This window comes from Palaemon carinicauda, chromosome 13 (genome assembly GCF_036898095.1).
Source record: "Palaemon carinicauda isolate YSFRI2023 chromosome 13, ASM3689809v2, whole genome shotgun sequence".
Taxonomy (NCBI): Eukaryota; Metazoa; Arthropoda; class Malacostraca; order Decapoda; family Palaemonidae; genus Palaemon; species Palaemon carinicauda.
This window is the reverse complement of record NC_090737.1, coordinates 139929850-139957038: the sequence shown is the minus strand read 5'-3', so window position 1 is coordinate 139957038 and position 27189 is coordinate 139929850. Positions and strand designations below refer to the sequence as shown.

Below are 27189 nucleotides of genomic sequence, written 5' to 3'. Positions count from 1 at the left end.
TCATCTCTTTAGTCACTTCTAAAGCCTTTCCTTTCAAACTTAATATGATCTCCATATCTGGATATTTATCATCCCTACATACTACCAACCTATCATCTGCCTGATCTTCCCAACTTTAGTATTCTGACTCTTTACCACAAAACCCAGGACATTCCTTCCTTCCAACTCCTCAGTGTCTCCCATAGTGCTAACCTAACCAAAAAATGCTGATAACCAACACAGAAAATGTCCTAACCTAGGTTCACTTTTAACCACTCTCTGCTACCACTGATAAATTTAATATTTTTACTATATTCACCTTCTTTATATTTCCTTTATCTGATGTCAGCTTGTCAACACAAAAACAAAAATAACATTAAATGCATACAAACCAATAGAGACAAGAGACCGCCCCAACACCAATATAGTTCAATCACCATGAATTCAATCAGTGCACTAATCCTCTGACAATCAATCGCCCTCACTAACAACAACAACAATAACAACACGTGACCTGACGTCACATAAACAATTAGTTTCTAAACTTAATTACAATATTGCTATAGTGCTTCTTTACTTATAAAAAATCTTTTTCCTGGAATCTTCTCTACATATCCATATTTCAACCCTTTCTACTAATACTGTACATGTAGCTTTTCTTTATTCTGATGATTGAGGACAATCTCTAGCTCAATGCCATTCTGAACTACATATAGCACACAGTTACTTTCCCTTCTCTATTTATTGGATATATTCCACCTTTCCTTCCTATCCATCTAGTTCTACCCCTACTGCTGTATCCCTCTCTCTCTCTCTACCTTTATTCTTATTTTCAGATCCCCACCAGTCATCCTCTTACTTGTTCCCTAATCCTTCAAATATTCTTTTCAATATATTTGACACAGAATCATACAATAGTTTATCTTGCCCACATGCAGCCAACAGCATCTGTTTTTGATTCTCGGTGAGATTCGCCTGCTCCGGAAGATGAAAAATCTTTAGCCTCTCCCTCAAACAAGCTTTTCCTATAGCCTTAATGCATTCCGAAGCTGCGGTCTCCCATCTATTTATGAAGTCTTGCATCTTTTCACCAGATAATCTCATTATTTTAAAGTACTTCTTCATCTTCCCATAGTTATCCATTATGGCATCCTTTAGATATACTTCATCTAATTTCATTAATATTACCTTTGAACCATCTCTTTTGCCACTTCTAAAGCCTTTCCTTTCAAACTTAATATCTCTATTTCTGGATATTTATCATCCCTACATACTACCAACCTATCATCTACCTGATCTTCCCAACTTTTGTATTCTGACTCTACCACAAAACCCAGGACTTTCCTTCCTTCCAACTCCATTCTGTCTCCTTAGTGTCTCCCATAGTGCTAACCTAACCAAAGAACACTGATAATCAACACAGAAAATGTCCTAACCTAGCTTCACTTTTAACCGCTCAACGCTACCACTGATAAATTTAATATTTTTTCTATATTTAGCTTCATTAAATTTCCTTAATCTGATGTCAGATTGTCAACACGAAAAAAATTGTAACATTAAATGCATACAAACCAATAGAGACAAGAGAATGCCCCAACACCAATATAGTTAAATCACCATGAATTCAATCAGTGCACTAATCCTCTGACAATCAATCGCCCTCACTAACAACAACAACACGTGACCTGACGTCACATAAACAACTCTTTTTCTAAACTAATTATTGCTATAGAGCTTATTTACTTATAAAAAATCTTTTTCTTGGAATCTTCTCTACATATCCATATTTCAACCCTTTCTACTAATACTGTACATATAGCTTTTCTTTATTCTGATAATTCTGAGGGCAATCTCTAGCTCAATGCCATTCTGAACTACCTATAGCACACAGTTACTTTCCCATCTCTATTTATTGGATTTATTCCACCCTTCCTTCCTATCCATTTAGTTTACCCTTACTGCTCTCTCTCTCTCTCTCTCTCTCTCTCTCTCTCTCTCTCTCTCTCTCTCTCTCTCTCTCTCTCTCTCTCTCTCTCTCTCTCTCTCTCTCTCTCTCTTTTTTTTTTTTTTTTTTTTTTTTATTCTTATCTTGAGATCCCCACCAATCATCCTCTTCCTTGTTCCCAAATTCTTTTCAATATATTTGAGACAAAATCATAAAATAGTTTATCTTGCCCACATGCAGCCAACACCATCTGTTTTTGATTCTCAGTGAGATTTGTCTGCTCCAGAAGATGAAAAACCTTCAGCCTCTTCCTCAAAGAAACTTTTCTTATAGCATTAATGCATTCCGAAGTTGCGGTCTCCCATCTATTTATGAAGTCTTGCATCTTTTCACCAGATATTCTCTTTATTTTGAAGTACTCATTCATCTTCCCATAGTTATCCATTATGGCATCCTTTAGATATACCTTCATCTTCCCATAATTATCCATTATGGCACCCTTTAGATATACCTCATCTAATTTCATTATTAAATATTATCTCTATATCTGGATATTTATCATCCCTACATACTACCAACCTATCATCTACCTGATCTTTCAGGCTTTTGTATTCTGACTCCTTACCACAAAACCTAGGACATTCCTGCCTTCCAACTCCTTAGTGTCTCCCATAGTGCTAACCTAACCAAAGAAGGCTGATAACCAACACAGAAAATGTCCTAACTGGGGTTCACTTGTAGCCATGCTCTGCTACCACTGTTAAATTTTACTCTTTACTTTGTTTATATTACTTTTATCTGATGTCAGCTTGTCAACGCAAAAATTAAGTCATCTCATCTAGATTTAGCAGATGTGAGTACAAAGCCCTCAGCAGGATATTGGGATTTAAATGGCAGGACAAGATCAGAAATACTACTACGGCCATGAGCAAGATTGCTTGAGTGTTATGTGAATGAGATAATGATGAAGGGTAGATGGAGATAGTTAGGGCATGCTCTTCGCACGCCCCAATAGAGGTTAGTTTACCATACGTTCAGCTGGGCTCCAAAAGGCACTAGTTTTGAAAACCCAGGCCTACATGGCTGAGGACTTTTATAAATCCTGCTTGTTCATCTTAGCTTTTCATTAATCTTTGTCTCTTTTGAAATAAGCATACTATATTACTTTTGTGACTGATATAATTGCGATGCCTCTGAAAATATTGTAATCAGTCAGGTGTCCTTATTTTGCCATTTTCACCAACATTCCTAACTCCCACTCACCAGGTTTGCCTCTTCATGCCACATCCTACAAAATAATCTTATACTCTTGGAGGCACTTCATATTCAGCCAGCATCATCCCACCAGTTATTCCATCGTAACCAGGGGCTTTCCAGCTCCTGAGTTTTTTTAATGATGCCTTCGACTTCAAGCATATTGAATTCTTTCATGGGCACGTAGAGGTCTTCGACAGCCAAAGGTATATCAATTAAATTATTCCATTTTTATTGCTTACTCATGACTTCGCTGAAATGTTCCATCCAATGTTGTCTTTCTTCTAATAGTGTTGTGACAGAGCCATCTCTATTTTTTATGGCAATCTTCTTTGCCCCAGTAGAGATTTCATCAATAATTGAGTAATTCTTAGGCCTCATCTGCTGTCCTGTCTAAATATTCTGTCATTCCTGGCTTTTCTTATGACCTCACTATCAACACTTCTCGAACTTTCAACAATCAATTTCTGTCTCTCCTTTTTATAGTATCCCAAGTATCATTTGGTATAATTTGATATCCATGGCTTTCTCCTCGTAACTGCGTCCCAAAACTTCACTATCAACTGACTGTGTTCTTGAGATTGCACCATTCTTCATTGTCTGTTCAATTCAATTGCAAATTGTTTGTTCTTTTAAAAGCTTAGTTGTATAAAACCTAGTTATTCTATCTACCTTTTAGTTGGATGCTGTTTTAATTTTCATGTGGCAATGAGGAGCTGGTGTTACCAAATCTGCAGCTTTTTTATTAAAGTAATTATGGTTAACCTCTTTTATTTAGGGAAATGATCATGTTAACCCTTTTATCTCCAATGGACGTACTGGTACGTTTCACAAAACTAATCCCTTTACCTCAATGGACGTACCGGTATGTCCTTGAAAAAAATGCTATTTACATTTTATTTTGCATATTTTTGATAACAAAAACTTCGGGCATTTTCCAAAAGAATGAGACCAACCAGATCCCTCTATATGACGAAAATTAAGGCTGTTAGAGCTATTTAAAAAATATACATTGCAATAATATGCTTCAAAAAAAAAAAAAAACCTGGAAGTTCCAAATAGCTTGGGAGTAGAAGGGTTAAACAATTTGGTAAAGAATATAGTACGGAACAGGTTATCTGTAATAGATGGGTTATACGGTATATTACTTATTTACGGAAGCTGTTCCTATTTGTCAATCACTGCATTTTTATTTCATATGAAAAATTTAAACCTAAACTGATTGTCGAAGAAAGGAAAAAGATGTGAAACTTATAATTCCCTTTTATTGCAGATAATCCTTTATGGTGGGAATTTCGTCATTGGATGTTGACCTGTTCGGACCTACTATAAGAGGAAAGTGTTTCTCCAAGCCTGAGAAGTGTTTGAATACCTCGGTATACTTGGCTGATGGAAACTGCAAATTGGAAACTCTTATACTTCATTCCATTCAGCTTTAATAGTTCACATGAAGTCCAAACGATGCACATTGGAAACTCTTATACTTCATTCCATTCAGCTTTAATAGTTCACATGAAGTCCAAACGATGCACAGATGAAAAAAAAGAGATGACAACAGAAATTCTGAACAGAGTGAATGGATCATCAACTAACATTACAGATGAAATAAACTCATCTTGGTTTTTTTTACATATGAAACAAACTTAATATGAGTGAAATAATAAAACAGCAAAGTTTATATTTTAATTTATTTTCCATAAAATTATAATTTTTTTTTCTCTTTACATTAGTGTCCCCCCAAATAAGGGACTGACCTCAGTAAAAAGATCTCTGCCTTGCTGCCATGCTCCCCAGAAACCTTGTGTAGAAGTTTAACAGTCCCTGATTCACTCTCCCATGAGGGTGTTAACTGTGTCTACTCTGAATGAAATTCAAAGTTTAAATGTCAAGTGAAAAACTGTTTGCTTACTGAAAGCAGCCCATCACTTGAACACCTCCCAATTGGTCTTTAGCTGCAATGTATTTTAAAAAAGCCTGATAAACTTATAACTTTAAATGCTGCTGCTGACAATTTGAAATTACTGATAGAGCAAATTCAGAAAGGTGTTACAATATACCACAGAACAAAAGACACCTTTTGGTCATTGGACTAACTTGAGAAAATTGAAAATTCCTGAGTCAAGTTTTAAACTAAACCAAAAGTTGTTTTTTTTTAAAAAGTTCCTTTCACAACTGATGATAATTTCCTTTGTAAAATCATGACTTGACCTGAAGCAACAAATGAAAAAGATTTTACATTCTTTCAATGACCCAAGAAAACATTTGACAAAGTTTCATATACCATTTGAATCCTGCTAATATATAACTGATATGAATAAAAATTTCCAGTTATTGTTATTCATCTCTATCTACCATGGCACTTAACCCAATTTTCGGAGGTAGCCAAAAAAAAAAATCGAGAAGGGTATTTTCTCATTGATCCTCTTTGCCTGATGAATGACTCGCACAAGTTTGGTTCAGCAATACCAACCGAGCTCGGCCGAGTACCTTCAAAGTCAGAGTAACTGAGAAAAAAAACCTTTTGCTTCCTTTTTTGATGTTGGCTATCTCCAAAAATTGGGGCAAGTGCCATGGCAGTTAGTGATAAATCACAATAACTGAAGAGTTGTTCACAAACCACTTTGGTAATGTTACTGAAGACTTGAAATATACATCCTTTTCATCAGATATTTTAAATGTAAAATTCAATTGTTACAATCCTAACCTAATGATACCGTGCATAGACTTAAAATCTTGAGTTCAGTTTAGGAAAATAGAATATTCAAAGCGCGAAAGAACTATCCGGAATTTTTCCACACCTTTTCTAAAGCAACACTATTAATAAGCAGAATGCGTTCAACTGTATAAATGCATAATTGTCAAAGTAAGAATGCATCTTAAAATGCAACTTTTAAACTCAAGCAATTGTTTCCCTGGATTTAGATTGTTTTGATTATAAGAATATTTCCCTATTTTTCAAGCAGATGAATATCTTCAATTTGGCCTGAATAGGAACAGTTTTAGGTGTTAGCTCAATAATACTTAAGAAGTTGGTTATGCATTGATTTATATGATTAATTCAGTAAATAACCAGAACGATATATCATTGCATCCGTTAAGAACATTACAAAGCCACTTGCAACACCCACAAGAGTTACAGGATTTTAATTAAGCAAAAAATCTAGCTAAACTGCCACTTACAATGCTCCCAAGATTTACAGGATTTTAATTCAAAAAAAAAAAAAAAAACCCTAGCTATACTGAAATATTTCATACGTTACTTTGGTAACAAATGACATTAAAGTAGAAACTTATCAATGTCATCTTACATTAAATACAAGAATTGGAAATGAGCAATAAATGTATGAAATAAGCCCTTATAAAACCCTGAAAAACCCTGAATGTGAATGAATTATCATTAATGTATAGACATCTATAGTTTACTTTAGTGTCCCAAGTCATCACTGAGGACAGGAGTCCTTGTTTCAAGTACAATCCATTATATCAATGATGATAAAAGCTCCCTAGAAAGCAGTAAGACCAAATACATGACTAAGGTAAATTTGTGCGATGCTTCTCAAATGCGCAAAGACTTTGGAAAAGGGGATAACATCAAATGCAGAGTACTGCCCTGACACCCCAGCTTCACCCCAGCCAGTTATGTGCCAGATCGGACTGTCGTCGCATTCCCCTACACCGACGAGTTAGCACAGGCAGAACACCCTTCAAGGTGGGACTGAAAGATGTGGTATTGGTACCAAGGTAATCTTAAATACCAAAATGCAGCTATCAGTACCTCCCTTGGAGGGTAACCACCTGATCTTTACATTAAATTAAAATGAATAGTAAAGTTATTTCCTGCTTATTTTGTAAACCAAAAGATAATTAGATTGTTGAAATGTGCCCTTTCATATTGCGGTCTTTTGAGCAAATGGCCGTTCCAATTACCGTACCAGGCTGTCCTTAATTCATAATGTACAGTATTACTGTACATCTTATAAAAACTATTGCCATTTTCATTTAAAGGTACCGTATTTTGCCAACCAAAATTGTCTCAACTGCATCCTGATGCACCAGCAGATTCCAAAGAGTCTAAACTGCTCCAACATGGAACTTTCTGATGAAAATTAAACCAAGCAATTCTTAAGACCCATAATACAGCAATAACACCAAAAAAAAAATGTTGCGGCAAAGTTTCAAAATCAGATAATTAATGTGAAACAATTATGCCAAAATAAATAAGGATGGATTTCTATTTAAGTAACCTGTACAACTAAAGGAAGTGTTCATAGCAATTTCCTACTCAACAAACTAAGAGAAAATATAGCTACTCTCAATTTTCCCCTAGAGGCTGTCATTATATTCAAGCAAAGTTGAGAATATAATACAAATACCTTTCTTAAATTGAGGGTAAATAGACCTGGATAATTCAATCTCATTCCAATGTCAAATATTAAGTTACAATTCTAAAACTTACATCCCTAAAAGAATATCGTACTTGTGCAATTCATCACAAAACACAAGTTCAACTACCTTGGATTTGTCGTGAGACCATAGTCACTAAAACAAATCAAAGATATGAGAAGAACATCACACAAATCACTGATAAAAACACATCGAGTCTATCACTTGGCACTAAGTTTGAGACCAGTGACAATCAACTTGAAGACTTGAAAGTTTCTAAAACTTGTGCAGATAATTTTCTAACCAAGAAAGATTACACAGAAATAATGTATAAAGTTACCCAACTGGAAAGTCAAGCACTATACAAAATTCTGTGCCCACAAGAACAGCTCTACAGCAATGGCCTATAACACTTTAACCTCAGGAGACGACAGTTTTCCCCTAAAAGTAATAAAGACAATACAAGGCTTTTATCAACACGAAATTAGCAATCAACACTTCCTAAGGATTTCTGCACTATTTTCTATCCACATGTTTGTTTCCTTCTTCCTTGTAGGCAACTAACCAAGTGTCTTGAATGGAAACTGAGCATTTTTTTTTAAAAGTAACTGCCAGAATAATGTTAAACATCTGCCTACTACCAGAATGATTTAACAATCCATGTTTGAGGTAAATGGATCAATTCAAAATGTCTCAGAAACCCAGCATACAAAGACACGTATTCAGAATGTAGACAATTAACACCAAAGCAGAAAATCAAAGCACACTTGACTTTCAACATAAAAGGAATCCTAATCTCAACCGAGTGGTGACCGGCAACAAAATCAACCCACACAGGAGATTGTACAACATAATTAATATTTGTAATAAGAAAGCAAAATTGTGGTCATATACAGAAGGCAAAATCCCTTCAACCACATCCTACCACTAGGGACATTCCCATTGAGTTAGCACTAATAGCTTGCTTGCAATAAAGTTTTATGGAACCTGAATACAATGAACAGCTCATATGCGGAAATCATTACCTCTTCCACAGACCTCTTGACACTGCTGTGATCCAAAACAAACTGCACTGCAAAAGGAACAATGTCTTACTCCATCTTACACTCCTAAATGCCTAATACAGATCGGAGACACTTATCTGCTTCATATGCATTTGATGATTAGCAAGACATTCTTATTTATTCTAAAACAAAAAACTTGAGCTGGAACTTTGGCCTCAGCTTGTATGACAGAGATGGGGATTTCAACTAATTTTGCCCAAAAAGGACAAAAGTTAGCAATTATAAAGTGCTCAGGGAGAAATTGCTGCCCCTGACAAAATGGCAGCTATCTAAGGACATTAAAATCCATCTTAAGTTTTAGAAAAATACAGTTATTTACAAAGTAAATACAGATTTGTAAATAAAAAAAAACAATAGCAAACGACATTCGTGCACTAAGTACAGTAAAAATGTCGATGTAAATTCCTTGGTCAAATACTGTACGAGTCAAAACACAAAGAATCTCAATACTGTAAATGGCTTGTGGCATCAACATACACAAGAGAAGTTGACAGCTAATGCACAAACAAATACAGATCAACCCACACTGTATCAATAGCTGTTCATACACATTAATACAGGTAATATAACTTTGTAAGGGCACTATAGAATAAGTTTATTGATGAAAATTCCTTGGTCAAATACTGTACGCGTCAAAACAGAGGGAATCTCGATTCAGATAATGGCCGACGGTACCAACAAACAAGAAGTTTACAGCAATGCCATTAGACAACAGGATGGTAAGCCCAATGATATCCACAGCAAGCAACATGAAGTACAGCAGATAGAGAGGTAAAAATCTACAGCCTGCTTCAGCAAAATAAAAGGAAAGACCGATGCTAAAGAACTCAAAAGAAATTTGGATCAGGACTCATTCCATCAATAGCTGTCCACAAACATATTAAAACAGGTATTATAATTTCTGAAGGCACAAGGGAATCAAGTTCTTGCATGAGTAAGGTAAATTCCGTACAATGATCACAGAAGAAAGACTTTATAGTAGACAATGAAAATAACTAAGGCCTCTTATTCGATAGCCAAAGATAAAGATCCATATTCCTCAGGTCAAGTTTAGAGATATCCGCAATTTATATATGCAGAAGATCTGTGCTTAGCCATCTAGTCAGATTCCTCTACTACCAAAGTGAGCAAATTATCAGATGCTTTGAAAGATCTGAATGAATACAAGCAAAACTTCTTAAATGCCAACCCAGACAAAACACAGGAATACGCTTTTCCATCTTAAACATCACCATACAAAAAGGGAGTTGAGTATCTCATGGAATGATAGCTTCCCTTTCTATTTAGGCATTACATTAGACTGAACACTATCTTTTAGGGAGCATGTAAGGAAAGTAAAGGCAAAGATATCTACCCGAAATAACCTCCTTAGAAAACTTGCCAATTCAAATTGTGGAAAAAATCCTCAAACCTTAAAACAAACAGCTCTGGCACACAACTAATCCCCAGTCAGGGGAAGGTCATATTATTCCCATAAAGTTGACGATGAACTCAAGTATGTAGCATAACTACTGATGCCTTAAGACCAACACCCCTTCCAGTACTCTATAGATTGGCAGGCCTTGCACCATCAAACATCCGCCAAAAAGGCCCAAAAATATAAATAAGAGAATGATATAAAGTACATGCTCTACGATCACCACTAGCCTTGACCCCATGGAGTTAGCAGCTTACCGCCTAGTACACTGGAGATAAACAAACCGCTTCTCACTTGGTGAGGCCATCCAAAGCCCATGCGAATCTCTTCCCCCATGGAACAAACCTCTGTAGAAAGGGTTGGATTACTTCTAATCATGCAAGAGTTAGAGTTAGAGGAACTAGAGACAATCTTCATAAGTGGGATCTTTCCCCCTCTGCTGAGTGCCCATGTGGGCATCCCATCCAGCCAATGGACCACACACACTTCATGGGTGTGAACAGGAGCCAATCTGTACAGATTTGGACCTCTACGAAGCAATCAAGCCACTATGCTGTGGATACAATTTTCTTGCAATCATATATGATGATGAGGTCAAGCTGATAGGCCTTTCATTTATATCAAATAAAATAAAATGAAGATCACAGGAAATATATGCTCTAGTAAAAAATGCTGAAAGTACAGTAATCAAATGTATTTGAGCCGAGATTACATCTTGAGTTGCACTGAAAGAATTTTCCTGTATCAGGAAATAAAAAAAAAACATATTGTCTTTCTTCCTTAAAGGATAAACTGTCTCCTAAACATGGTAAGATCAAAAGATTTAGATAAAGAGCAAGAGATTACAATAGAAGACTGATCAAAGCAGTATTCTCCAAATGTTTTTCTCTAAACATCTCGAAGTATATTGCCTAAAACGGATGTGGCACAGTAGAGCTCAAACAAACATCTTGAAAAAGCAGCTGTTGAGAGAAGCCCCTAAACAAATATTCATGAAAAAATAAGCTGTTGAATGCAACATCAAAACAAAATCTATGGACAGCATTTGACTCGAACCTTTTGAAATTAAGGTTTACAGAGGAGCTTTCAAGTATGAGGACACATATTTCAAGCATCTTCACAAGATGTGCCTAGAAAGGGCAAAAAGGATGGCATATAGCTTTGTCTTCTTCCAGGTAAGCTTTAGTCACTCATAGTATAGCAAAAGGTGATTACTCCTTTAGATCCTCAGAAATAAGACAGTCAAGTTTAACAATGCAAGGAACATACTTATTTCAAATTAAATCCATCCTAGATTTACCAAAGGAACGTAAAGAGTAGAGGTCCCTTTTTTGTTTTTGTTTCCTTGTTGATGTCGGCTACCCCCCAAAATTGGGGAAGTGCCATGGTATATGTATGTATGTACAAAAAAAACCCTTGGAACAGAAAGAAGGATATCTACAAATCCTTTGGACAAATGAAGACTATTTTGGGTCAAAAGTGAGATCAAGACCTGCATTAAATAAATCCTACAAAATTACCGCATATAAATGAATGGAAAAAATTAAACCCATCAAGAGTGGAAAAAGTAATCCTGACTAGTTCAGAAAATACAAGTTTGTAACATCCTCAGGCTGGTAAGAATGAATTTAACTGCTGATTTATAATATTGGAAAAGGATTAAAGAGGACAAGTAACCTTCAATAACCTTCAAATCCTTTATCCAAAGAGGAAAAATAAACAGAAAATATTTCTGGATCAAAGGAAACTTCTAAAGCGAAAACCTAAATTGCTTACCGAGACTTTCATCACAGAACTCAGGTGCGATATGAAAATCCGAATCTGGAGGATAGATGTGAGAGAGGCAAGAGAGCGTGCGAGAAATAGGAATGAATGGCGAGCGATTGTGACGCAGTTCCGGTAGGCCCTGCTGCTTCCTCCGGAGCCTTAGATGACTGCGGAGGTAGCAGCAGTAGGGGACTCAGCAGTATGAAGCTTCATCTGTGGTGGATAAAGTGGGAGGTTGGGCTGTGGCACCCTAGCAGTACCAGCTGAACTCGGCTGAGTCCCTGGTTAGGCTGGAGGAACGTAGAGAGTAGAGGTTCCCTTTTTTGTTTTGTTTCTTGTTGTTGTCGGCTACCCCCCAAAATTGGGGGAAGTGCCTTTGGTATATGTATGTATATTCACCACAGCAGTTTCCTAAAAGGTCACTCTATCTGCCGATTGGAAAAGTCTGCCAGGCAATCTGTTGGAGGGAGGTTCAAGACCCGTTCGGGCTCGATCCTTTCTTGCAGTGTCTCTAACTTTACCATCCTAGTAAGATAAGGATAGTGGCTGCTGAGTCATAAGCAGCCACTGACTGTTCTTCCCTGGTCCTAACTTGATAGTGAAGGGGCTTGGGTGCTGACCCTACCAGTATGTATATATGGTCAGTCTCTATGGCATTGCCACTCTCACTGTCCCTTGCCATTCATGATCAACTTTTAAACCATGATTCCTACGAAACTGAATTCAAAATATTATCAGCAGAGGAATAAACTAAGCATCACACAATTTGAGACTTCTAGCAAATACAGAAATTCCAAAAACTGTACAAAAACTTCTTTAACATCATTTAGTCCAGTGAGTTTTTTATATCTGGTATCAGTGAGATCAGTGTTACTGTATGGACACGAGTCGTGATATGACAATGAAAAAATATCAAACAGATTTTGTAGATTTGAGACTAAAGCCCTCAGAAGAACATTGGAAGTTAAATGGCAGGACAGGATTAAAAATGAAACTATAAGAGAGATTACTCAAGTGCCATATGTGGATGAGATCATGGCGAGGGGTAGACGGAGAGGGTTTGGGCATGCTCTTTGTAGTCTCCAAGGGAGATTAGTTCACCAAACTTTCAACTGGGCTCCACAAGGCACTAGAGGAGTTGGAAGACCCAGGCCTAAATGGCTGAGAACGAAGCATGAAGTGGGAGATGATGAATGGGGAAGCATTGATTTACAAGCTCAAGATAGACAACTGGCAAAATCTAACCAAGGCCCTTTGCGTCAATAGGAGTAGGAGATGATGATGGTTTCAACCGAAACGATGGATGTACAACAGAATCCTTTGCCGATATGAAAAGGTTCCCATGGAAAAATGCCACAAAAGGAAACCTAACAAAATTCATTACACTTTTAAATGAAAATTGTCTCAAGATATGGTAATTGAAAGTTTAACTTCAATATTCATCCATACTGAAAAATATATCCCAATAAATATTAGTTCATGTACTATATAACATTAATGCAAACAGTACATGAACTATATTTCATAAATGCAATCTCTCTAACAAAGAAAGTATACATTTCCAACTTCTCATCAAATCTTTTGAACAGACTTCAATTTATTGTGCAAATCTGGTCAAGCAATTGCAGCATTTTATGTAATAAAGATGACCGAAGACACAAATATTTGTGGTACCGGATTACTGTATGTCAATCATAAATCCTCATGACCTGCTAATATTTCTTCTGAACAAATCTATGCCACTGACCTATATATTCAATAAAAGTTCATCCAAAATTACTGCAAAGTTACTTTCTGTAAAAAGCCATAAGATTTTTTAAATTCTCTGCATATTTTAAGCAGATTTTGAAAATAATCTTTCCTTTGACACATTTAACTGTTATCAAATCCTGTTAACCAACTGAAATGTTTCAAGGAGGTTTTAAGATTAACACAGAAACGGTGTAAGGAGCAGTAAGATATCCAACTCCTTTTCAGGATTCCAAAATCCTGCACAACCAACCAACAGTAGATTCTCTCAAAACACATGTGTTATACACCTGGCAAACTTGATAGCCAGGGTGTAACAAAATCTACATAAAAATACATACATACACATATACCATGGCACTTCCCCCAATTTTGGGAGTTAGCCGACATCAACAAACAAACAAAAACAAAAAGGGGACCTCTACTCTCTACGTTCCTCCCAGCCTAAAAATTAGCTATACAAATCTAAACTCCAAAAATAAGTGGCTCAAATCCGATAGGGCAAATTTAACTAGAACTTGACAAAATCAGACCCCCTGAAACAAAGAAATCTGGAAAACCAATGTAGAAAATAAAGAGAATCAAGACTTCATAAAAAACCTGAGACCAAACTTGGTTGAAACCAATGTATTCATGACAATCAACAATTTTAAGATTTACAACTTAGCTTTAGCTTTTGTAAAGTCCGTTTATTACAGAAAACGCTCTTTACGGTACATATCAATGACCGTAGCATATTAAATACACATGACGCAGTTGGCAATTTATTAGGACAATATTTCACTTTCTGGAACATGAATGAGCCTTTCTATTAGTCAATGGTACCTTTGGCACAAGAATCTAATTGGGCATTAATTTGGCATGGCCATTTGCTTCAACATTTGGTACAAACCAGCAGGAAATAATTTTACATTATATTTAATGAAATGAAAGATTCACTGCATCAAATCTCAACGAAATGACGCAGCCGTGTGCATGTTGCACTTTTCGTTGGTCGACTACGCATTCAAGAAACATTACAGCAACTTGTGTTAAGACATGTATAGGGTGATACTGGACTCCTTTCTAAATAGTTCCTACCATCCATAACATAAACAGAAATGAGCCGAAACTCTTCCATGTCCTTTGTGGGACAAGTTACACAATTAACTAAAAATGCCCTACAATTAATGACTCTTCATTAACATTCTGTGACTTTTAATGTTTCTCAAGATTCAAGGATAAACTAGTCCAGTTACTACAATCCTATCACAAAAAACAATAACACCAACTTCATAAGCCTATTTAAGCTCACACTAAATAGTTCCTCTTCACATCAAATTAATAGATATACATTGCAAGATATAATAGTAAAAATTTTCTTGGTAACCAATCTAAATCATAAATCAAGGGAAAGACAGTTACTGGAAAAAGCTATCATTAAATTTACATTCATATTTTCGGAATTGTGCATCTTACAGCAGAACGCATTGTTTATAAAAAGCATTTAACTTCCGAAGTCAGTGGAAGATTTACGGCCGATTACCCCGCCTTCTGGAAATTCCATATTCAATAATAACTGAACTTAACATCAAGTTAATGCAATCACTTTAAGAATTAGGCTACACAAAACTGAATTACTTAAAAAACATCTGATGTAAAGGATACTTTTTCACTTCTTCGGTAAAATTACCCAACAATTGTAATCGTGTTTGGAACAGTAATACTTTCCAAGGAAAGTATTATTATATCAGTTACAGTGAAATCAAGAACCTTTCTTCATATGGAATTCTAAACTGCAGTCAAGGGTTTTCTTAGGTCATTTCAAGAATCTAAAAACTAAAGCCATTTGTTTCCTCATTAGTCATAATTCAAAAAGGAAATTATGCTCTGGTATTAGCCAAGTAGAACTTCAAAAATACAACTTTGTTAAGTTACAACTGTGACTCAAGATTTCTCTCAAGACTCCAATGCCAAAGGGTGTCTTGGGTTCTGCGACATTTTTAAACACCTTTGAGAATTTAGCATAAGCTAATAAATAACTCTATCAAATAAGAAAAATATGACAGCAGCATGGCTTCAAGTTATAAATATTTCCCATCTTAAGTATCAAGCTGTTTAAAATACAGTGTGAGCCAAAGTTAACCAACTGGAAGATGACCCAGTGATAAACTGATCCAGTAAACAACCAGTTTTCACTTACCATTTTCTCGCTCCATTAAGAGAAATAGTGTCACAGGAGGGAAACAGGAACTGTTCAGGGCTTCTACATATGAGGTTTCTGGTGGCGAGGCAGCAGGGGAGACTTGACTAGTGCCAGTATCATTCTGAGATCAACCCCATTGGGTGGTGGCCTTTATTGATTAAACATTTTCATACAAATAACACCTAGAAAATTCGATTCAATACAGTAAAGGTTAAAACATTAAAAAATCAATCTTATTTTGACATAAGTCTGGAGCTATGAGTGATCTCGTTGAGTGCTAGGAATATGCTCTAAATCCACCAATAAAATAATAGAGAAAAATAAGTCTTATATAACTTTACCTACATTTCACCTGGATATTCTGATTATAATGCTTTAATTTAAAAGGATTAAACATTGTCATAATACCTTCTTAAATACATACTTCAACAAATATACATAAGTTTTTTATCTAATCTTTTTGACTGAATAGTCACTTTAACTAAGCTTCTACTAACTTTGCCTTCTTAGCAAAAAGTTAATCATGTTCTTTCAATTTCATTGCCTATTACAGTGATTCACAAAAATTAATTTACTTGTCATTACCTATTCTCACCTATAACATAAAGTTAATCTATTTCTAATCACCAAAATATCACCTGTTGAATACGGTCAAGAATTTCTATTAACCAAAAAAAAAATCAAATATTTCACCTAATGCTGCGCAATAAAATCTTTAAATTCAAGATGATAAAAAAAAAACTATTCTCATATGCAACAAACACCTTGAAGAGGTCTTACAATTAAACAAAAGAATTATCAATGCAAACATCAAAGTTCTCTAAGAGCAATTACATCACATTCAGTATAAAATTATACAACCTTTATTACATGAATAAAATAGACTAAGTTGTACTATACTGCAGGAGTGGCCAAGGTCATTAATTGGTGCTATTATAGTATGCTATCTACCATCGAATTTCGACTATAGTATGCACTCTACCACAAAGTATGTTATCTACCGTCAATGTTAATCCTCCTGTTTGATGAGGATTATCAAACAGATTACTTACCACCAGTATGTTATCCTCATTGGACTTTAATGAGAGTTTAATGATATTTATTGGCAGGACAACATGGGTGCATAATTATAAGCAGTTTGTAGGTTAGTTTAGGTTAGGTTGGGTTAGGTTAAGGTTAGGTTAGGTTATCAAGTCGGTAGTGATCCTCCTTATTAGAGGCGGATTAGCAAGTAGACCGTATCCAGAGGGACTGATGGTATTTATCATACTATAGTCAGAAAGGGGTGGTAGATAGCAAAATCGGCGGTAGATAGCATACAATAATAGCACCCATTAATTTATGAGACTATTTCGTGACAAAAGCACCTGGTCTTCTAATCATATTTACACTTTCAAGACTGTTATGTCAATGTTGAATTCAAGTGCATGAGAACATTAACATCATATAAAAAAAGTAAATTCTGGTATTAAATTAAAGGGTCTAAACATTTAGATACATACACAGTATATCAAATAGAGATTAAACCTGTTCATACCAAAGAAAAATACAAAATATTACAATTTATAATAAGGTATGAAACTAAGAAAAATTACCGGACAAACAATAGAAAATTTCTGAGATAATCGTTTCATGAATACAAACCTTATCTAAATTGATACTTTATCACGGGGATATGCATAGAATGTTGTTTATCATAGATTGTGTGATTCAGCAATCTACTCACCCACCAAGCATACCCCTATGATGGAAAGTGTGCTATTTCCACTAATAAAAGCATTTGCTTCATCATTTTGCCTGAAGGCTTAGTGAGAGGCAACATTCAATCTTCAGGATTACGTAATTTTCAAATAAACCTGTTTCTTAATCCATGAAGGAAATAAATTGAAGAACTTTCATAATGTTTGGCAGAATTTAAACCGACATGGAATTGGCTAGTAAGGTCTATATTTATCAAGATCACCCAAAATAGGTAGTTCCAATAGTTCCGGTAGGCCCTGCTGCTGCCTCCGATGCCTTAGATGACCGCGGAGGTAGCAGTAGTAGGGGATTCAGCATTATGAAGCTTCATCTGTGGTGGATAATGTGGGAGGGTGGGCTGTGACACCCTAGCAGTACCAGCTGAACTCAGTTGAGTCCCTTGTTAGGCTGGGAGGAACGTAGAGAGTAGAGGTCCCCTTTTTGTTTTTTTTTCCTTGTTGATGTCGGCTACCCCCCAAAATTGGGGGAAGTGCCATGGTATATGTATGTATGTATGTACCCAAAATAGGACAACTACGGTGCTGGTACCTGGTACTTGTAAGTTGATTTAAATCTTTGTTTATCTTGGATCATCTATTAAGCTAGTCCGTAAATAAACAACTTCTGGATGTCCAGCCACGAGGTTATGTATAGTGCAAACCTTGACAAGACGGAAAGAAACCTTAAATACCATGTTGTTTAGTTTGTGGAACAGTTAACCTTCCCACTATTGCAGGACCAATTAAAAATTATCATAACAAACTGCAGAAGTATTACATCCTCAAGACTGTGAGGGGTGTTGATCAAAACCTCCCTGTATCTTGCTTTTGCAACTCAACACTTCAAAGTAATTTACATATAAACAAATATTTCAAATGTTTAGCTTTAATATCAATGTACAACTTCTGCATATGCTTGCAAAAAGCAAAGATAAAACTAATCTCAAGCGATGGAAATCTTATTTGGGGAAAGTTCTGGTCTGATGCCGACGAGTCAGAATCCCAACTGAATACTTGAGACAAAAGAGGCCTTTGTATTCTTTTGAAATCACAAGACTCCATGACAAAACCTAAGTATAACTAAGAATTTTCACCTGTGAACTGGAGAGCATTTTCTTTTAAATAGCCACAGTTGATCAGGGTAAGGGTATTTGGAAATCTCCAACCCTTAACCCCCAGGGGGTTATTTTTTCCCAGCACATTTTGCAGTATATTTTTTTTAAATTGCTCTAACAGCCTTAATTTTTGTCATAGAGAGGTCAGGTTGGTCTCATTCTCTTGGAAAATGCCTGAATTTTCTCAAAAAATTTTCAAAAAATATGAAAAACAAATTTTTATAGCATTTTTTTTAATGGACGTACCGGTACGTCCATGGGGGTAAAGGGATGGCTTTTGTGAAACGTACCAGTACGTCCTTTGGGGGTAAAAGGGCTAATTGGGGGAATAGTGATTTTGCCAAAACAACCTGGGTTTTGCATTCTAGCCATAAACTTGGAAGTCATGAGAGGGTCACAATTCTCTTTCAAGAATTTTCCTCGAAGTTAATTCATTGATCTGAGGTAAAAAAGAACTAAAATGAAAGAGTTTTAAGTGACTTTTCTTGAAGTTTTAAAGCTTCTCTCAGAAAACTTCCTTAGATGAGATTAAAATTCCACAATAGAAGTTGAAATATAATGTAAGTGCTCTCAGGTTTAAAGTAAAAATCCTAATCCCTGTGTATAAAAGTATGTGACCTGAGCGGAGAAAATAACAATCTATTTCATATACCACAATACAAAAACATGTCCGTTTTCAACACTCTTCTGAGGGGGGAAGATTACCTTTTTATCTCACAAATCGAATGACGAAGATTTTTTAGATTCTAATCTACCAACAATTAAACAGATATAGATACATTTATACCGACACCCTATAAGGGCGAGCGAGCTGGGTATATTCCTGGCATTCCATGCAACTTTTTCTCCGGTACAGTATATTTAACAGTATTTATATCTTAGAAATGGTGCTTTAAGGAGCATTTCACTGGGCGACACAGGTCCCTCGCCCAGAAATAGATTTTTCCTTTGTCAAAATCCCTTTTATAAGGATATAGAAATTACTGGGCTGAGGAATAATCCTATACTTTCTACTTGGGGCAGTCAGCAAGAATGCAATGTCATTCTGGAAATACATACGATAGAGAAATCTCTTTTGACTTGTAAGGGATTTTGCATGTTATCTCCTTAAATGTTCCTAATAATGAACCAATGTTGACGATACATCCAACATTATTGCAGTCGTTCTACCAATAAATGAACTGTCAAAGACCTGCAAAAATTTCCTCGTTATCAATTGTACTCCAGCACGAAATGCTCTGAAAACATTCACTCTGAATTGTCATGATATTGGCAATTTGTGAGGTCAGATTAAAAACCAGAGAAAAAAAAACATTGTAACATCAATGTAAAGAAAAAAAACTCTGGAAAACTGTACTCACAAATTGCCAATATCATGTAATTCTTGAAATGTATTCTAAGTTGTTACAGAATACAAAAACAGTCAATTTATATGTCAAACTGTTCACAATTCTGTCAATTGAATTTTCTTTGAAGATAATACATTCTCTTGGAGTAAAAGAGTACTAAAAGGATAGAAAGTTTCAAGCATGAGATTCTTCAATGATAAGACTTCTTAAAAGCTTAGTAGGTCTTCTAAAAAAAATTTCTAAAAATTAGACAGAAGGCCCATCATGGAAGATAAATTACCCAAAAAGGAAGCACTCTCAGGTTTTGAGGAGACTGGAAAAATATATAATCTACATCAAAAACATGTCTGTTGTTAAACACACTACTTCAGATGTAGGAAACATTATATCTCGAGTATAAAAATCCAAGAGTTGATGGGAGAAGTACTAGAGGAAGGCCAAGGTTTGGGTGGATGGATGGTGTGAAGGAAGCTCTGAGTGATAGGATAGATGTGAGCGAGGCAAGAGAGCGTGCTAGAAATAGGAATGAATGGCGAGCGATTGTGACGCAGTTCCGGTAGGCCCTGCTGCTGCCTCCGATGCCTTAGATGACCGCGGAGGTAGCAGCAGTAGGGGATTCAGCATTATGAAGCTTCATCTGTGGTGGATAATGTGGGAGGGTGGGCTGTGACACCCTAGCAGTACCAGCTGAACTCGGTTGAGTCCCTTGTTTAGGCTGGGAGGAACGTAGAGAGTAAAGGTCCCCTTTTTGTTTTTGTTTCTTTGTTGATGTCGGCTACCCCCCAAAAATTGGGGGAAGTGCCTTTGGTATATGTATGTATGTATGTATAAAAATCCAATTAGGTAGGTCCTCTAATCTACAACTCCCTCCAATCTTACAGAAATAGAAGCCAGTCTGTAATAAAGAATCCTCTCCCTTATGCTGAGGAAAAGAGCAAGAACGTTTCCGTTCCAGGAAAACGTACGGAACAGAGAAAATCTGTCGACCTGTAGAGGATTTCGGTTATTGCCAAACCTAGATTCTCCATTCATGAGACACTGGTAGCTATTCAACCAACATTGTTGCAACCTTTCTCAATATGAACTAACCCTGAAAGACCATAAGTGCTCCTCCTTTTTAAGTTCTACAACTGGATTCTGAAACCATCCAACAAGGATATCTTTGGAGAAAAGTGACTATTTTTACTCCAGTGCACTCTGCATTGTCCTGACATTGACACTTCGCGAGGTCATTAAGTTCTTACAGATTTGTTTTTCATACACAAATACATAATCTTACAAATAAATCAATAAAAACAGACATTTTCAATTGAATGAAATGATGCCACTTCTGCAGTATATGTACATTTTCAAACCCTACTAGAATTATTAACAGGCAGAACACATTTCATAGGACCTTGGCAAAATTAGGCAAACTTTTATCTTTTCATATAAGATGAAAAAATGGATACAAAAATAATTTATCAATGAACTAAAGAGACAAAAAACAATTATCTAATTGCTATAAAACCTTTTAGCCGAGTGGAATAAAAAAATCACAGATGGTTTATTTCAGATATAATGGATTCAATACTAGACTAAGATGATTTCAGTAATCAAAACAGAAAGATTTTTAAATGGAAAATTTCAGAAAAATCGAAATGTACTCTGCTTATTAATAATTTTATAAAAATGACATATTTTATAAAATGTATATTTCCTAACTATACAGACCTGAGTTTACTATGGGATATATGCTTTAAGCGTAGCTGGAATCGAGCCATAAACTTTTATGCAAGGTGCCAATGACACTCTGCTACTCGATGTTTTCTTCCCTGTTAATCATGGTGCTGTGTCACCTTGCAAAATTTGTCTTCAAATAAAATGCCTTCCATTTAACAAAACTGGAATTTCCATTACACCTTTAGATTTATAAGGTGTCCATCATTCTTTTCAACTCTCTTAAGCCTAAACCAACTACAACCCTAACTAGTCATAATTCACCTCACACAGTTATTTTACATCCTGTATCTAAAATAGCATCAACTTCTCCCCAAGAGTTTATATCTGTTTAAGATTTAAAGGCCGCTCATGAAGGGCAGAGGAAAGGGACAGTGACATTGCCCTATCAAGCAGGACAATGCCCTACAGACCATATATACATATGAACAGCGCCCAAGCCCCCTCTCCACCCAAGCTAGGACCAAGGAGGACCAGGCAATGGCTGCTGATGACTCAGTAGATAGACCTATAGGCTCCCCCAAACCACCATCCTTTGCTAACAAGGATAGTAAGGTTACAGCGACTAAAGAAACTAACCCAATTTACGGTGCAGCAGAGAAATGTTACATACAATCGTTCATAATTACTATCAGCCATTCTGACATCAATCCTTCCTCATGGGAAGAAACAGCCAGGGACAGGAAAACCTGGAGAAGTACAGTACACCATGGCACCGTGGACTTCGAGGAGAGGAGGAGACAAAATGAGGAGGCTAGGAGGAGAAGAAGGAGAGAGCGATTAGAACAGCCCCGCCCACCACCTACCCTCCCTTGTGAACACTGTCCGCGACTCTTCCACCACAGACTAGGACTTAACAGCCACATCAGGCATAAGCACCCACCCCATAGATAGGAGGCTGATGGCTAACGACAGAACCCAATACTCGGACACGAGTGGGCGCCGACGACGACTATCAGCCATTGCACTCAGATCTTTCCAGACTGTACAATCCCATTGTATGTAATACAGTACCAGGAAAGCAGTTAATTCTAACAGTTATAACTTCTCAATGATAAGTGACATTCCTTAAAAGTATTTTAGAAGGTTTATTCCAGCTGTGACCAGACTGTAGAATGATCTTCCTAAACAGGCAGTTGCATCATTGGTACTTCAGAAGTTCAAACTTTTCGTAAATGCTTTTTCATGGAGCAGATTAATTTAAGTCTCATTCTATAGTTTATATAAGACTGATCTATTCAAATGTTGTTACTGATCCTAAAATACTTTATATATTCTTATTTATTACTTAGATAAAGTTAACTTGCTATTTCCTTATTTTCTTTCCTCACTAGGCTACTGATCCTGATGGAGCCCTTAGGCTTGTAGCATTCTACTTTTCTAAAATGGGCCATAGCTTGGTAAGTCATATTACACTATGATTAAAATCGATATGAATGCTCGGAGGCCAATCATTGAGAAATATTAATCGTATTAAAGAATATATACTCTTAAAAGGTGATTTGACCCGATATTTCTATTCTTTACCTAACATAGCTTTAAATTATTGGTATGATTATTTAATCTAACCCGTTAGTAAAAGCAGGACGTGACTTACAGATTTCCTATATAAGCTAACCTACACAATAACCTTCAAAATACCAAACCTAACAAAATCATTTACGATCTCTTTTACAAAACTTCAACAGCGAAGAAATCAATCCTTTACATAAAGAATCACATCCTTCTTACCCTTATTAGAGTTGTCTTGACATATAATCAAAGACTGAACGACACTTAAAACCTAAGATCAGATGACATGCCGTGCATCCAGCTGATTTCTCAACAGCATTACCGTCAATATCTTCAATGGTAACTATGCTGTCTGTATGATCACTATCTGTCCCTAACTCATACGCATGAGCAGCTAAAAGGGCCTCTTTCATTGTCCCTCCCAGTCCTCAGCATCATCTTGGCGGGTCTTCTTTTACATCTTGATTTTAAAGTAATGTGCAACTTTATACTGTACATAAATTGTCCCCATACTTCTTCATCAACGCTTTCATCATTGTAGAGACCTGAAATAAGACGAAAAATAGTTAAAAATCAGAACGACTAATATTGTTGAGGACTTATCTGAGGCAAATATCCAATTCTTATCAATGATTAGTATGCTGTGTGCAATAATGCAGCTTGTCTGAAAACAAATTCTTTTACTCAATTTTGAGTTAATATAAATTGATCAATGCTTCCTTTTATAACCCCAGAAAAAAAAAATACTTGAAAAATAAAATGAAAAAAAAAATTGAGAGATTTGTATTCTTCCTAACTATAGAAACTTGAGTCCTTCAGTAGGAGCAGGAACTTGGTTGTCAAGATTTACAAAGAGGTGGTGGTAGTTACTACCAAACAAAATCCCTGCCTCCTCACCTGTTCTGGCAACCACCCCATTTAGCCTACTAAAGACCCTTACATGTGGACTAGGGAATAGATTCTTGGCTGACCCGGCAGTCTGGTAATAGGCTAAATGGGGAAAAGACGTATATCTCAAGAATGTCCAAAGGATGTTGAGAAACATCCTGTAATGCTGCCTCCGGTAATGTTACTGGGGCAAACGATACCGAGAATTTCAAGTTGAGGGCCGATGCAAAAAGTTTTACCGTTAGTGAACCCCCAAAAGTCATTAAGTGCTTGTGTCTGAGAATATAAAAAACAATCATATCCAGATCACTGTATCCAAGTCCACCTGCCCAGATTGTCTAAATGGATGTTCTTCTTGTCCGAGCTGAAGCTGGCTTACAGGGATATTGTCGTGCTCTCTATCCAAAGCAGGATCTGTACCTTTAGAAAGCAAAGCTGACAAGAAATGGTATTTCCTTGTTACAGGTACTATCCTACGGTGGTAGTGTCGTTTAACACCACAGACTGGTTAGACAGAAAAGGTTGAGAATATGCTTGGAAGACAGGACGGGTCATTTAAACGCTAGTATGTTGTTGCGGCAATTCCAATCATCGGATTACTGACCTAACACTCTTGCGTTGGAGCCAGTAAGGCTCCACAACCTTGATGAATCAGTGAAGAGTATAAGCTCAGAAGGGGTAAACGGAAAGTCTGCACTCCGGCGGAGGTTGGTGTCAGAAAACTACCATTCAGGATCAGTCTTTGATCTCCTCTATTGGAATACTATTCCAGGAGGGACCTTGCTTTGCAGCTTGAAGGCCTTGTGTTGTCACTTTATTGACAGCATCCTAAGTTGACTGTTCGTAACTAGGTGCTAGAAGGAGACTAGGTGTCTCAAAACTCCTTGCCACCAATGGACTTGACACGAGAATTGTCTTACAACAGGAAAGCTAGCTCTCGCAACCTCATAAGGCAATCCAGCAACCAGGGATACTTTCCCTCGCACTGCCTAAATTCAAGCCTAAGAATGCCAAGATCTGTTTGGGGCATAAGCAGAAACCAGGGAGAAGATCCTGATGAACCCCTGTCGGGCTGTTGATGTTCCCCCGTGCCACAGCACCCTGAACTGGTATTGTTCACTACCACGAAGTGAAGGTACTATACTCTCAAAAGGATAAACTGGGATCTGGAGGTACGCAAACCTGAGTACTGTAACTGCTTAGGGTTGTATTGTGTACAATTAATTTACCTTTCACCTACTTCTTTACCTTGGACTGTGTTTACTGGAAGAAATAGAGGGCTTAGACGTGCTACTTCCCTGGCCAGACAGGTGAGAGGGTGTATTACCAATCAGGAGTAGTTGAAATGTGTTAGAACAGATCGGTCACAAACAACCACTTGAGCAACTCCTTGTAGAATTCTGCTTTTCCAACTAGAGTCACAGCTTAGCTAGTAATAACAATACTACCCTACGACCGAAATCGATGCGAATACTCGGATGCCTGTTATTGAAATCATTCCCCTATTAAGGGACAATAGTTGATATTCATATAAGAACAAGTACTCTAAAAGGTGATTTGACCTGATAATGTTTCTATTCTTTACTTAACACTTTACATTACTTAATGGCATGAACATTATCTGAGAAAAGTAAATACAACCACCAAATAACTGTTTACTGTATTAAACCAATGCAACAATACATACAACTGTATCATTCTAGATACAGTACAGCTGTCCCTCAGTTTAATGGATATGCTGGTTGGGGCCTAACACGTTTGTAAATGCAGGACGTGACCTGAACAGATTTCCTACATAAACTAACCATCACAATACCCTTCAAAAATACCAAACCTAACACATTCTATCATTTACAATCATCTTTAAGAAACTTAACAGCTTACAAATTAATCCTTTCCATAAGGAATTATGATTAGTTTACCGTTCATAGATATTTAAATCCTTCTTACCTTTACTAAAGAGATGTAGAATGCTCTTGATGACATACAATCACGACAAAATCCATGATGAGCCGACATGCCGTGCATCCAGCTGATTTCTCAACAGCATTATCGTCATTCTATGCTGTCTGTATGATCACTATCTGTCCCTAACTCATCCACATGAGCAGCTAAAAGGACCTCTTTCATTGTCCCTCCCAGTCCTCAGCCTCATTTTGGCGGGTCTTCTTTTTACGTCTTGATTTTGATAAAATGTCCTTCACCTTTGGGGAGAAACTTTCCCCATACTTCTTTAGCAATTCTTTCATTTTCGTAGAGACCTGAAATAAGATGAAAAATAGTTAAAAATCAGAACTTCTCATATTGTTGAGGACCTATCATTGAATGTATCTTGCATGCATAATAAGCATTGCTCTGAGGCAAATATCCAATTCCTATCAAAGACTAGTATTCTTTGAGCAATAATGCACAATGGCTAAAATCCAAATCTTTTAATCAATTTTTTAATTAATATCAATTAGTCATACCTTTCTAACCTCAGGTACAAAATACACGAAAATGAAAATAAAAATCTTTAAAGTATCTTTTATTTTTCCCAACTATACAAATTTAAGTCCTTTAATAGGGGCACAAACTTGCCTCCCCACCTATTACCTGTTCGTATTACTAGGCAGGCAATTAATTCTAATAGCCAGGCCTTCTCCATCTTGAGGCTCAATACTACGCAGTACTCTAGAAGTTTTATTCCTGCTGTTACCAAGTTGTGGAATGATCTTCCTAATCGGGTAGTTGAATCAGTGGAACTTCAAAAGTTCAAAATTGGAGCAAATGCTTTTTTGTTGACCAGGCGGACATGAGGCTTTTTATAGTTTATATATGACGTATTTGTTTTTGACGTTGTTAATAGTTTATATATATTATGACATATCTGTTTTGACGTTGTTACTTTTTTAGAATGATTTATTGTTAATTTATTCTCTTCATTTATTTATTTCCTTTTTTCCTTTCCTCACTGGGCTATTTTTCCCTATTGGAGCCCCTGGGCTTATAGCATCTTGCTTTTCCAACTAGGGTTGTAGCTTGGATAGTAATAATAATAATAATAATAACTACTAAGCAGCCCTATATGTGGACTAAGGAAGCAGTTCTTGGCTGACTAGGCAGACTGGAAGATGTTCCAGCA

General features: G+C 36.5%; 2 long non-coding RNA genes across 2 annotated transcripts in view; one reads left to right on the top strand and one right to left on the bottom strand.

The window, feature by feature from the left end:
* LOC137652541 (uncharacterized) overlaps positions 1-27189 on the top strand; it is a 282636-nt gene that overhangs the window by 10187 nt on the left and 245260 nt on the right. The window lies entirely within an intron of this gene.
* LOC137652532 (uncharacterized) lies at positions 22828-26322 on the bottom strand. The gene is made up of 2 exons (XR_011046330.1): positions 26016-26322; positions 22828-23722 (listed from the first exon to the last, which is right to left on the bottom strand). It is a non-coding gene; the product is annotated as an uncharacterized lncRNA (long non-coding RNA).